The following is a 13,216-nucleotide window of genomic DNA, read 5'->3' on the forward strand; positions in this document are numbered from 1 at the left end:
TACTAACCCAAATTAACTCCAAAGCTATAATTCAATTACCACAATAGTTCTAACATGTTCCCAGTAACAAAACCCAATAAAAATTCAGTCCTAAAACTCATTAAATCACCAATTCAATTCATAAGCTAGTTGGTTCAAGAACACTTCTAGAACACACTAAAACAACCATGAAAACACATAAATTTAACTGTAAAAGAGAGTTCAAATGGTTACCTTAACTGTAAGTGAAGACCTTCTAGCCACAAGCAATCCAAAACCCAATCCCAAGCCTCCAATTCTATAGTTTCTAGCCACAAATCCCCTTAGTTTTTCAATATCAAGCTTGAAGAAGCTTTTGAGAGGAAGAGAGTGAATGGAGAGAGAAAGAGTCGGTTTAGTATATTTCTGAAGGTTTCCTTTTCGTTTCCTCAGGCTTAATGATTTAAGCTAATCACGAGGCTAGGGGTACCGAAAACATCCCCAAGGGAAAAATGGTCAAATTCCCCAATACTCCCTCCTAAGCTCACTAATGTCAAATATATCTCCAATTATTCATTTCCGTAACCCGTTAAACCAATTAAATGCCTAATACCTAAAATACCCATCGACTCGCCCCGAGTCGGGTTCCCATTGTGACTTTATCGCTAACTTGCTCCCTAGGATCGCCTCATGCCGAGTAACTCAAATAAATCTACATAATAATGTGGTCTCTCACATAAATCACATAAATATACAATTATGCTTGTAACAGGCCAAATTACCAAAATTGTCATTCTAATAAGAAACGGGCCCACATGCATATTTAATATATCTAAACATGCACAACTAATCATATTATCACATAATCCACATAATTACAATTAAATATAACACTTAAGCATATAATTTCATATATTGTCATCCTGACCCCCTAATCAAGGCCATAAGCCTTATTAGGTAATTTTGGGACGTTACATTAAATCCCTAACTTCATTAGAAAGTAGGAATTAAGTCCCTATATGTATTTTTTTTACTAACTCTTAATAACTATATAACACACACGTTCTCTAGAAATAAATTATTAATTAGATCGCCCTTATATAAAATATAATTAACTAGTGCCCCTTATTAAATTCCTCACACTGTACCATGCATATATAAATCACATTATCATATATATATATATATGGAAGACTTTTCAATGGTTACTACCTATAAATGGGTACTAACAATTATGATGATGTGTCAACATAGTGACTTGGTATAGCAAGTTACCAACATGTAAATATTTTTTATCTACATTAATTTCGAATTTAGTTTTTTTTTTGCCATAATTAATGTTTGAGGATGCCAAAAATCCACCAAGAAAAAAATCCCCAGTAAATGGTTAAAATACACACTTAGTCACATTATCAGGCTCAGACCTGTAAGTCTTGTGAAACCGGGAGATTATCCCAAGGGAAGCATCACCTTGTGGGCTGTGAAGTATGGCCTTGTTAGGCTAGGAGGCCAAGCTACGGGTCACAAGGGGCCAGGCGCATCAAGGGCCTCACGCCATGCACCCCCCGACCACGCACAAGGGTCTCACTATGCGAGGCTGCCCTTCCCCCGCATGCGAGGCTACCCTTCCCCCGCATGCGCCTGCCAAGGCCACAAGGGTCTCACTATGCACGGCTACCCTTCCCCCACATGCTAGGCTACCTTTCCCCCGCATGCGCCTGCCAAGGCCACAAGAGTCCCACTATGCGAGGCTGCCCTTCCCCCGCATGCGCCTGCCAAGGCCACAAGGGTCTCACTATGCGAGGCTACCCTTCCCCTGCATGCGAGGCTACCCTTCCCCCGCATGCGCCTGCCAAGGCCACAAGGGTCTCACTATGCGAGGCTGCCCTTCCCCCGCATGCGAGGCTACCCTTCCCCTGCATGCGCCTGCCAAGGCCACAAGGGTCTCACTATGCGAGGCTGCCCTCACCCGCGCGCCTCGCGACCCAGATGCGCGCCAATGCCTCACACAGCAAGACACACCTCACCACGCTCATGTGCGTCTCGCGAGGTATGACCACACTAAGGAGCCTCGTACCACCATCGTCTTGTGGCCCTCATGCAACCCCATCACGCCTTTTGAGACCCATGTCTGAGCCTCGTGAATGCCCGGGTCATACATGCGTACTCACTTAGGCACCAAGGGTCTTGCCTTGTGAGACCCATCCCCATTCCTCGTGAATGCCCAAGTCATGCCTGGATACTCGCTTAGGCACCAAGGATCTTGCCTTGTGAGACCCATCCCCAAGCCTCGTACATGCCTATTTCCAGGCCTCCTACTTGGAGGTAAGGACCGGATAAAAAAAGTATGGATCGACACTTACTACAATATAAAGAAACCTAGAGAAGATATTTAGGTAAAGGGGACCACTAGGGATGAGATAAATGTACGAGCACGAGATGTACAACCCTGAAAAAGGGCAAAGGCATGACTCTGACATATGTGTCCTACAAGTAGTGGAGGTACGGATTTGTACAGAGAGTGGAAGCACTACATGCATACCTGTGACTATGTACCAGGCCGACACCATAACCTTCTGCTCCACCACGACCTGTGCCACTACCCTGACAATGTACCTCTGTACAATCTTGTCCCCTGGGACCACAATGTATGGGGAGCCATTAGAGCTCTAGTATAAATAGGTCATCACCCCTCTAGAAAGGGGGTTGGAAAATTGATTGTATGCTAAGGCTGTTAAGTAATATACAATTTCGACGCCATTGCAGTTCTACACATTTACTCTTTCAAGTTTTCTCCATCTTCTTCTGAGATACCTTTGGCAATATAGTCTTAGTTTTCTAACCTTATATCGTTGACGAGATTTCACCGTCAACAATGTTGTTTCCAACCAATGAGAGACACTAGTTATATTTAGAAATTAACATGCATTTGAAAAATGAAAAATTTACAATATTATATTTTCATAATAAATACATGTTTTTTATCAGGTAATCCTTTCAAAAATTTGAAAAAATCAAAATTTATTTTTAGAAATATTAATTAACAACTATAAATATGAACCATTGATCTTAATCTAATGGTTAATATTAAAGTAATAATCCATGGATAATAACCATTAAGAGGGCACCCATATACTAGAAAGTAGATGCATACAGCGGAGATGGGGTGAGTAGTGCACTTAAATATTTTATACATTTATGTGTTAGCTTAGTTTGATCAATCATGTCTATCAAAATTCAAACTTATTATTTTATAAAAAAATATTATTATATTACTATGTATAATACTTTAGATGTAAATAATCTTACTCATCATAATGAAAACCTAAATAAACAAAAAAAATATTAATAAAATTAATAATGAGTTGAGTTGAGGAATGGGTGTCGGCGGTGAAAAAAGGTACCCTTTGTGGATATAAATAAAACAAATGAATAAAGAAGGTTCTTGTGAGCTTCCCATATATATCTATTCTATATAAAAAGTGTATAGATAACGGGAATTCTTAGTTTTAACAGTTTTTTAATTTTTTTCAGTTAACTTTAACAGAATATTCTTATATTTAACAGAATATTTTTATATTTAACAGTAGATTATAAACATGACTTAAACTTAAATAAATAAATAATTAAACAAATTAAAATAAGATATTTTTGAGATATTTTACAATGATAATTATTTAAAAATAATAAAACCATATATTTTATAACTTAAATAAAATTTAATCAAACTTAATATTATACTAAACATATAATATATAATTTTTTATTGTCACTGTTAAATTCAAAAATTAGAACAAACATAAACTTAAACAAAAATTAATTAATTAATTAAAATAAGATATTTTAAAGATATTTTATGATAATTTAAATAATTAAATCATATTTATTTAAAAATAATAAAGACATGTATATTATTTTTTTATCTTATAAATGTGTGTGATAGTTTATTTTTATTAAGTGATGTAGTTTTTTTTTCTTCATCAAATTTACCAAAGGACATTGCGAGATATATTAGAATCTAAAAATAGTTGATGCATATATATTACGGTCTACACTATGACTTTTTCTATTTTTATTTTATTTCTATTATCAATTTCTTTTTAAATATTATTTTATTTTATATATATGTCATGTAATTATGTAAATATTTATCTATGATAACATTATATTTATATGTCATATATATAAAAATTATTAATATAAATATTTATATATAATATAGAATTATAATTTATTCTATTATAAAATTATATATTTTTAAAAAAATAGTTAACCAGCTTTTATTAAAATTATATATAATATTTACAATTTTAAAACTAAATAAATATATTACATATTATTTTTAAAACTAAATATATTACTTTTATATATATATATATATATAAATAATGTAAAGTCAGATTCCTTCTCACTCTCATTCTCTCCCCGCAGTTGCTGCCACTTTAGTCTTGTCTCTCTTCTTAATTATTTACAACTCTAACTCTCTCTCCACAAATATATAACACCTAAATGATAAATAGGTCAATCTCATCCCAGCCCCACTATTGCCACGTGTTTTCTCTTCAACCAATAAACATAATATATATTTATAAAGTTTTGTAAGTAGTGTTTAAGTTTAACTAGAGAATTATATAAGAACAAATCTATATATTATGCTATATTTGGCACAAACAATTAAAATTAGATAAATTTGATATAATTTTTAGAATTGTATTTCAATGCACAATTATAAAAAAAGTTGATGCAAAAAATAATCTTTTATGAATACTTATTTGATATTTATTAAAAATATACAAAAAATAATTATTTTATTTTATTTTATTGTTGATTGTTAAAAATAATAAGGTAAAAAAACATATGTATATATAAAGATAATACTAAAATAATTAAAATGATATAAAAGTAAATAAAAAAGTAGAATATTTATAATGATGCAAAATATACATTATCCTACAATTTATATGCTAAATTTTGTACAACTTTTGGCACATATTTATAGAACTTTTTTGTGAAGTAATCTATATTTTAGAAATGTATTGCTAACTCAACACTTGATATCATCTAAAATACCCTAAACTTCACGTAGTTTCAAACTTTGTCTATAGTCGTACTAACTCAACTATAGCTGGCATGTGATGACACGTGTACTTCTTGGCTGGGGTGACTACTATCACTATCAGATATTCATATCAATAGTACTGTACAAAACTTGCACTTTGGGGTAGTGGTTGGTGAAGACGATAAAAGGGTTTAGACAACTTCCTATAAAAAATCAAAAGCGATTTAATTTGCATAGCCAAAATCCAAATAGATCACAGGTGTGAGCTAACTCGTTTCACGGGTCTGATATTTTTAAACTGATTGATTCGATCGATCATGTGTGAAATGTATTATATGCTTAGGTATTTATAATATTATTGGCAATTGGTTGGATTAAAATCAAGATTCGCATATATATATATATATGCCAGTTGTACTATTACTATAGAATGGGCATGACTGAAATATCTTCACTCTCTTAAGTCAAATTACTAGACCTACACTTTGATATTCAAAATATCTCTACGACCTAATTATTAAAAAAATAATACTACTAAGTACTATGTTTTAACGAAAATAGTTAATTAAGATTGGAAGATATTTCCAACTGTGTTATAAAAAGTATTATATATATATGCCTATGCATGCATGAGTGGCACATAGAATTCCAGTCAACTAGCTAATACACGCATGTGCGCCATGTGTGTCTATTTTATATATATATATATATATATATATCATAACTCAAAGATCCAAGAATTTCAACGAGCACAGTATACTAGAGGTTTAGATTGTAGGATCTAACTGATTCTTTTCAACAATCTCGAGATATACCATGCACAGACCAGAAATTTAAACCACGTATATATATAAAAGAGAATTATCTTGTATGAGCTTTATTTTAAGTTTTATGGATGAGATTATCAGTATTTTCGACGCATGAATAGTTTTCGGCGTAATTTTTTTTATAATCATGTATATTGTAGCTATTTAAAGTATTCTGCAAATTTTCAGAAAATTCTGAATAAAAGTACCGAAAACTAGGTTCAAATATGTTGTTGCACGCGTGACTAATTTTTTTTTATGCGTGTGGAAATCAACATGTTTGAACCTAGTTTTCGGTACTGTAAACTATTCGGAATTTTCTGAAAATTTGCAGGATGCTCTAAATAACTACAATATACACGGTCATAAAAAAATCGCGCCGAAAACTGTTCACGGGTCGAAAAACACTGAAAGCCCTACCGGTAGAGCTTAAAAGTGAAACCCCTATAAAAAAAAATTGTCCTATATATATAAAGGTGTGATCAGCTAAAACAATGCAAGAATGTGGTTTTTCATCAGTGAAGAGTTTTTCTTGATTTCATTCACTGTCGTTCTAGATCTTAATTACTTTCCATGGAATCTCCTTGAGGCACTGCAGCCAACCAAATCTGAAAATCTCAATTTATATATATATATAAATATATATATATCTGTAAATATAAATATATGTAAATATTTGTTACAATGAAAGTTCTGAATTTTTAATAGTGTCCATATAAAATCATCGACAGAAGAAAATAAAGACTGACAATTTATTATCAATCAAGGTGTGGATTTTAGTTATAGTTGTATTATGTATATAGATTCCCGACATATGAAGGGGGCAAAAGAGCCCATATGGAATTAATTTATGATAAATTTAATTTATCGAGTTGGAAAAAAGAGGATGAGTTTGTCACCACTTGTGATCAAGCTGTGAAGTTATGGGTTCATTATAGTAGTGACCGTACGAATGAAAGAGAAGTGAGTCATCGGATCTCCATGAACATGTTTGTTGTGCGTAATTACAATTGACATATCGGCCCTATAGCTGCGATATATCGGCATACACTGATATATTAAATACGTTTTTGCACTTTTTCAGAATATTTGGAGTTTGTTAAAAAAACTTTGACCGAGTAAAATGTGATCCTAACAACTACTGGAAAGTTCTATAGCTTCTAGATTCATACATTATTAAATTATTAATCTAAAATCTTTAAATAAACATGCATGTGACAAGTATCACACTCTTAATTATTCTATCTAAACATTGGGTTATAATAGTGGCACATGCCACACTGAGCGACGCCACACATTCCTATCCTTGGGATTTGAATTTTGAATTTAAAATTAATTAATTAATTTAATTATTATTATTTTTAAATATGATTTAAATTAAATAATTAAAATAGGTTGTAACTAATCAGTTTTATTTTAATTAAATAAATATTAATTAACATAGTTCATTATCTTTATAAACCTGAAAAAAGAAGCGATTCTTTTCTAAGTCAGTTGTTTTTAGGTTATCAAACTCTCTCAAAGAAACAAACGATAGAATTCTCTAAACCTAAAATTCTAGAAGTTTCCATAGCCTCTCCCTTCTCAAACCTCTCTAGATCTCATGCGCTGAGTACATCTAGATAGCCTAAATCCACATGTGAATCCTACGTGCCCACATACGTCCTTGTGTGTTTGAGGAATGACTTGGAAGGCTAAAGTGTGAGCTTTCATAAGAATAGGAAGACCGTTGATTTTACTAAAAGACTCAAGGACACTTGATAGGCTACAACATGTAATCTCTATTCCTTATATGTGTTATTTAATGTATCTATATATGTATGATCCTGGCTGGTATTAATGATTTTATGAAAATCCCTCCCTATACATTTTGTTGCATATTTTGATATTTTTCTTATTTAATACCAACAACACAATAGTACTTTCTCTTGGATCCTACAAGACATGCCAGACATCGACCCTTCAATTATGACACACCGCCTAAATATTTCTAAAGACTTCTCAGCAGTAAACCAAAAGCAACGGAGATTCGCACTTCAAACCTCATCAAGGCTTGTCTAAAAGATAGCTACCCTCTACCAAAGATTGATTAGATAATTGACGCGACGGCTAGATATGAGCGCATGAGCTTTCTTGATACGTATTCTGGATTAAATCAGATCCCCATGCATGAAAACGATCACATCCACACAACCTTCATAGAAAATGGCCATTATTGTTACAAAATCATGCCTTTTGGTTTGAAAAACATAGGAGCTACATACCGAAGGCTAATGAATAAAATCTCCATTAGTTAATTGGAACGCATAATGGAAGTATACATTGATGATATGGTCATAAAATCTAAGCACCTCTCAAATCACATCCAAGACTTGACTGAATGTTTTGTTGTCTTGGATCACTTTCAAATGGAGTTAAACCATGCAAAATGTGCCTTTGACATCACTACGGGTCAATTCTTGGGATACGTCATCAGTAGAAAGGGATATGAAGCTAATCCAACGCCTCCTTTGCCAACTACAAACAATCTGGGATGTTCAAAAAATTCCAACCGAAAAAGGTGAAGAAGGGGCAATTCCTAGCCAATTTTCTGGTCGAAATTAAATTTTTCGAGCCAAAAGTTGTCCATAAGTTCGAATCAGACGAATTTGAATGGATTTGGACACTTAGCACCAACAGAGCTTCTAACGCGTAGGGTTAAGGTAATTGAATAGTTTTGGAAGCCCTATCGGGATTGAAATTAGAAGAAGCTCTCGAAATTGATTACCAATCTACAAACAACAAAGCCGAATATGAAGCTTTCTTGTACGGACTGGAGTTAGCCAAGAGTTTGGGGGTAAAACACATTCGCATTTGCGCTGAATCCATGCTAATGAAAGAACATGTTCATGGAAATTATGAAGCTATAGCCCCAAAGTTGTCTCAATTTCTGAAGAAGATTGAAGGTTTGCGAAATCACTTCTTCTCTTTCGAAATGACACAAGTTCCCCAAGAACTTAATCAACGAGCGGATCTTTTGACTAAATTAGCCTCTTCTGGGAAGTACACTCGACCCTCATGACTCTCAATAACTACAACCCACGATGTCCCAGAGGTATGCAATGTAGAACCAGATCAACATTGCTGGTTAAATCCAATTATGCACTTCTTAACAGATGGAACAGAACCTGGCGACAAAAAAGAGGCTTGGCTTCTACGACTTAAGTCTTCGTGGTATTCCATTAATGAATGGCACACTCTACAAGAAGCCTTTCAATAGACCTTACCTATGATGCCTATGACCCTCTAAAGCACAAAAACTGTTAGAAGAAATCCCTAAAGGCGTTTGTAGTACTCACACGGGAGGGCGCAATTTGGTTCATAAACCTTTAACGACAGGCTACTACTGGCCTTATATGATGATAGAAGCCAAGTAATACGCCAATAAATGTGATAAATGTCAACGCTTCGCTCCAATCAGCCATTGCCCAACTCAAGAGCTCCATTCTATTATTTCACCATGGCCATTTGCAAAATAGGGAATGGACGTTGTTGGAGAACTACCAAAAGCAGCTCGAGGGAAGCACTATGCATTGTTGGCTACAGATTATTTCACTAAGTGGGTAGTAGCCATGATGAACTTTTTCTAGAAGCATATCATCTGCCGATTTGGGGTTTCTCTAGATTCCTAGCGGACAACGACACTCCTTTTCAAAATGCCAAAGTCTTGGAATTGTGTAATCAATTCAAGCTAAAACTGAGTTTCTCTTCTGGAAGCTACCCTCAAGGCAACAGATAAGCAGAAGCGTCTAATAAAGTCATATTTGGCAATACCAAGAACAATCTAGAAGAGAAGAAATGTGCGTGGCTAGAGGAGCTTTCTAGAGTCTTATGGGCCTATCGTACCACCAAGCGAACTTCAATGGGAGAAACCCCCTATTCTATGGTATATGGCACAAAAGCAGTAATACATAGAGTTGTAAATATGGGCCAACCAAACCCAACATGACTCGTATTTTAAAAAGTCTGAAAAAATGGGTCGGGTAGTGTCAATTCGTTTTAAAATATGGGTCAGGCCATCCCATATTATAATAGGTTAGGCCCAACACGACCCATGGGCATGGAATATTCGTGTCATGCCCGGGCCCGTGCTGCGCTTTAAATGGGCTGGTCTATTTTTGGTAAGTGGGTCAATTCGTTGTCTTATACGGGCCTAAATAAACTAGGCCCGAATTTAGAAAATTTTCAATTTTTTTAATTAAAATTAAAACCAAAAATGATATCATTTTTTTTTTCAGAACCAATATATAAACTATGCCCAATATACATCAAAAATTGTTCGTATCCAAAGATTCACATGAGATGAGTATTAATAAATTCTCTTCACAACTCATCAACCAAAAAATATCATATATAACTTGACTTGAAAATGCAAACATCAAAGAAATTTGTAATAAACTATGCAATGTCAGTTTTAAAATAAAAGTCCATACTTCAACCTACAGATTCAAATTTGTGTTTTGTCATTGTTTGGTTCCTAAACAAAAGAAACACATAAATTCAAAGTTTTGATTGCTCCAAATTGCATATTGACTCCTAAAAAATAAATTAGCACATTGGTTTCCGGCAAGTAAAAGTAGTCTATTATTCTTCAAGTGCTGTATCATCATCAACTTAAGAACCAAAAATTTTGTAACTCGATTTGAAAGCAGGTATCAACGAGTTTCCACTACCAAAAATTTTGTGACTTTATTGAAAGCAAGTATCAATGAGTATGCTGAAGTAATCCAAAACAATAAAAAGAGAAATGCAAGTAATTTGTATTAGTTTAGTCACCCTACTTCAGTTTTGGAGATAGTTTCAATACCACCTGCATAGTCTCATATGAAAAACACACCGTTAATTTAGTAAATAAATACATATTGGAATGATTAATATTGCAGAAAAAGTTGTAGCTGACAAAAGAAAAAATATGATATAGAAAATAAAAATGCAACTAGTAATCAATACTAGTTTAGACACTAACTTGAATTTTGAAGATAGTTAATGCCACCTGCATAGTTTCAAATCAGAAACACAATATAAAAAATAAAGGCATATTAATAATTGATATTATAGAAAAAGTTGTAGTTGACAAAAAAAATTATATAAAAAACTATAAAATTAGAAATGAAAGTAGTAATCTGTACTAATTTAGCCACCTACTTGAGTTTTGGAGATGGTTTCAATGCCACCTGCATTGTCTCAAATCAGAAATACAACACAAATTAAGAAAATAAAGGCATAATAGAATGATTGACAATCATACTTACACATTTTTCAACAAAAGAACAGACATCAATATATTGCATTTGAAAAAAAAAAGACATCAAAGCTGAGTTACTACTTCAGATTCTCCACGGGTAGCACTAGAACTTTCTTCAAGATTAAGAAGTTCAAAGTAATGAACCAAATCTTTTGTACAGTCCCAGAATGTTTACTTAGCTAGCTAGATAGTTAGTAGTAGTTTGTAGTATTTTAGATTTCGTGGATTTTGGTTCAAACCGGGACTTAGTAGGACACTCGTAGCAATAGTTATGGATTTTATAAGTTTAACCTATAGTTTAGAAATAGTAATTATAACATAAGGTATAACTAATATTTTTGGTCGTATAAATATTTTAATTATAACCTAAGGTTTAGATAGAACCATTAAGAGCATGACACTTGTCATAATTATATTTATTTAAGGATTTAATTATAAGAAAGCTCTAGAAACTTCCAGAACCATTAAGAGTATGACACTTGTCACAATCTTGTTTATTTGAGGATTTAAGCATTTTAAATGGATAATTCAATAATAGAAGTTTCTAGAAGCTCTAGACCCTTCCAGACCTTGCTGGAATCACGTATTACTCAGTCAAATCTTATTAATCAACTCTAATTATCCTAAATTCGTGCAAAAACGCATTTAAATTATCTACGTATACCGACATATCGCAGCCTTAGAGGCGATATATCGCAGCACAGGAGATACTAAAAATACATTGACTTCGCACGAACGAAATCATGAACACTCGGGATATAGGGACAGGCGATAAATCGCCTAGGGTGGGCGATATATCGGCCCTAGGAGTGGTTTTTCGAACTCCGAGAAATCTCAGCTTGATTCATCCCTTAACCTCTTGACTTGCCTCTGAACGTTTTTGACCGAGTCTTAAGCATTTGTTGACTGAATATTCAAGTATTTTTCATTTAATATTCCTTATTTTATTCAAGCCAAATAGGAGATATTTTCATTCCTTGAACTCTATAAATAGGACCTAGTACCCAGCCATTTCTCTCAATCTTCAAGCTGTGTTCAGAGCCTTCAAGCTGCTAGGATTTCTATAGAGGGATACACTTGGGTTTTGGGGATAAAAGCTTTATCATCTTAAGCTTTATAAACACTTAGGTAGTGAGATAAAGTGTGTTTTCGATATTGAAGTGTAGATTGGTTCTAGTTCATCCAAGGTAATATTATTCATAAATTCTTTTCTTTATGATTCCTTAGTTTTCCTTAAGTTTCTTTCAGAGCCTAACTTATGTTTATGTTTTTGTGGTTAGGTGTTTAAGTTCTTTGATCTAAGATCTTTCTCGGTAAGTTTCCTTTTCATCTCTTTTCTTTAGAAACTCACCATTCTTACTTTTGGTTTTAGGAGTGTTCTAATCCCGCTCTTGTTCTCAAATATCCCGGTTTTGGTAAGGAAAATAGGATAGCTTTTATATGTTTATATGATATGCTATGCTTATGTTATGTTATGTTATGCTTATGATATGTTATCTTATGTTATGTTATGTTACGTTTACGTTATGTATAGTATTGTTACACCCAGATTTCGAGCTATGCAAAATATGACCTCGAAAGTTGGAATTCGCAAATAAGTAGACTCATAAGGTTGGAAACATGCTTCGGGATTGTATGTCGAGCCTGCAGGACATAGACAACCTCGAGTATGGTGACCTCAGAGCATTCATGATCTCGAAAGATAGCTCCGGGGAAGCATTCATCTCCAGGGATGACCTCGGGTCAGGAATCCCGAGCTCGACGCACATACGACCTCGAAAGCCATGTGACCTCGGAAGATGTCTCCAGCTCGAAAGGTGACGGGAAACCTGGGAGGCTAAAGCCTTAGAGATACGTGATAACCACCTTGAATATCTACAAGTGTTATAAATACGAGATGTAATCCTCATTTATTATTGTAAATCCCCTAGAATCGTGGGATATTATTTGGTCAGTTATACGTCTCCTGATCTTCAGGGGACGTTTCCTTTTATATCTGATTATAGGCATTTAATTCCATTTATTTTATTTATACAAAAAGAGTAACTACCCAAAGTATGTGGGATAGTATTCTGCAGCCTTCTCTATAAATAGAGAGGCCTTGCACCA

Source organism: Humulus lupulus, chromosome 1, assembly GCF_963169125.1.
Source record: "Humulus lupulus chromosome 1, drHumLupu1.1, whole genome shotgun sequence".
Lineage (NCBI taxonomy): Eukaryota > Viridiplantae > Streptophyta > Magnoliopsida > Rosales > Cannabaceae > Humulus > Humulus lupulus.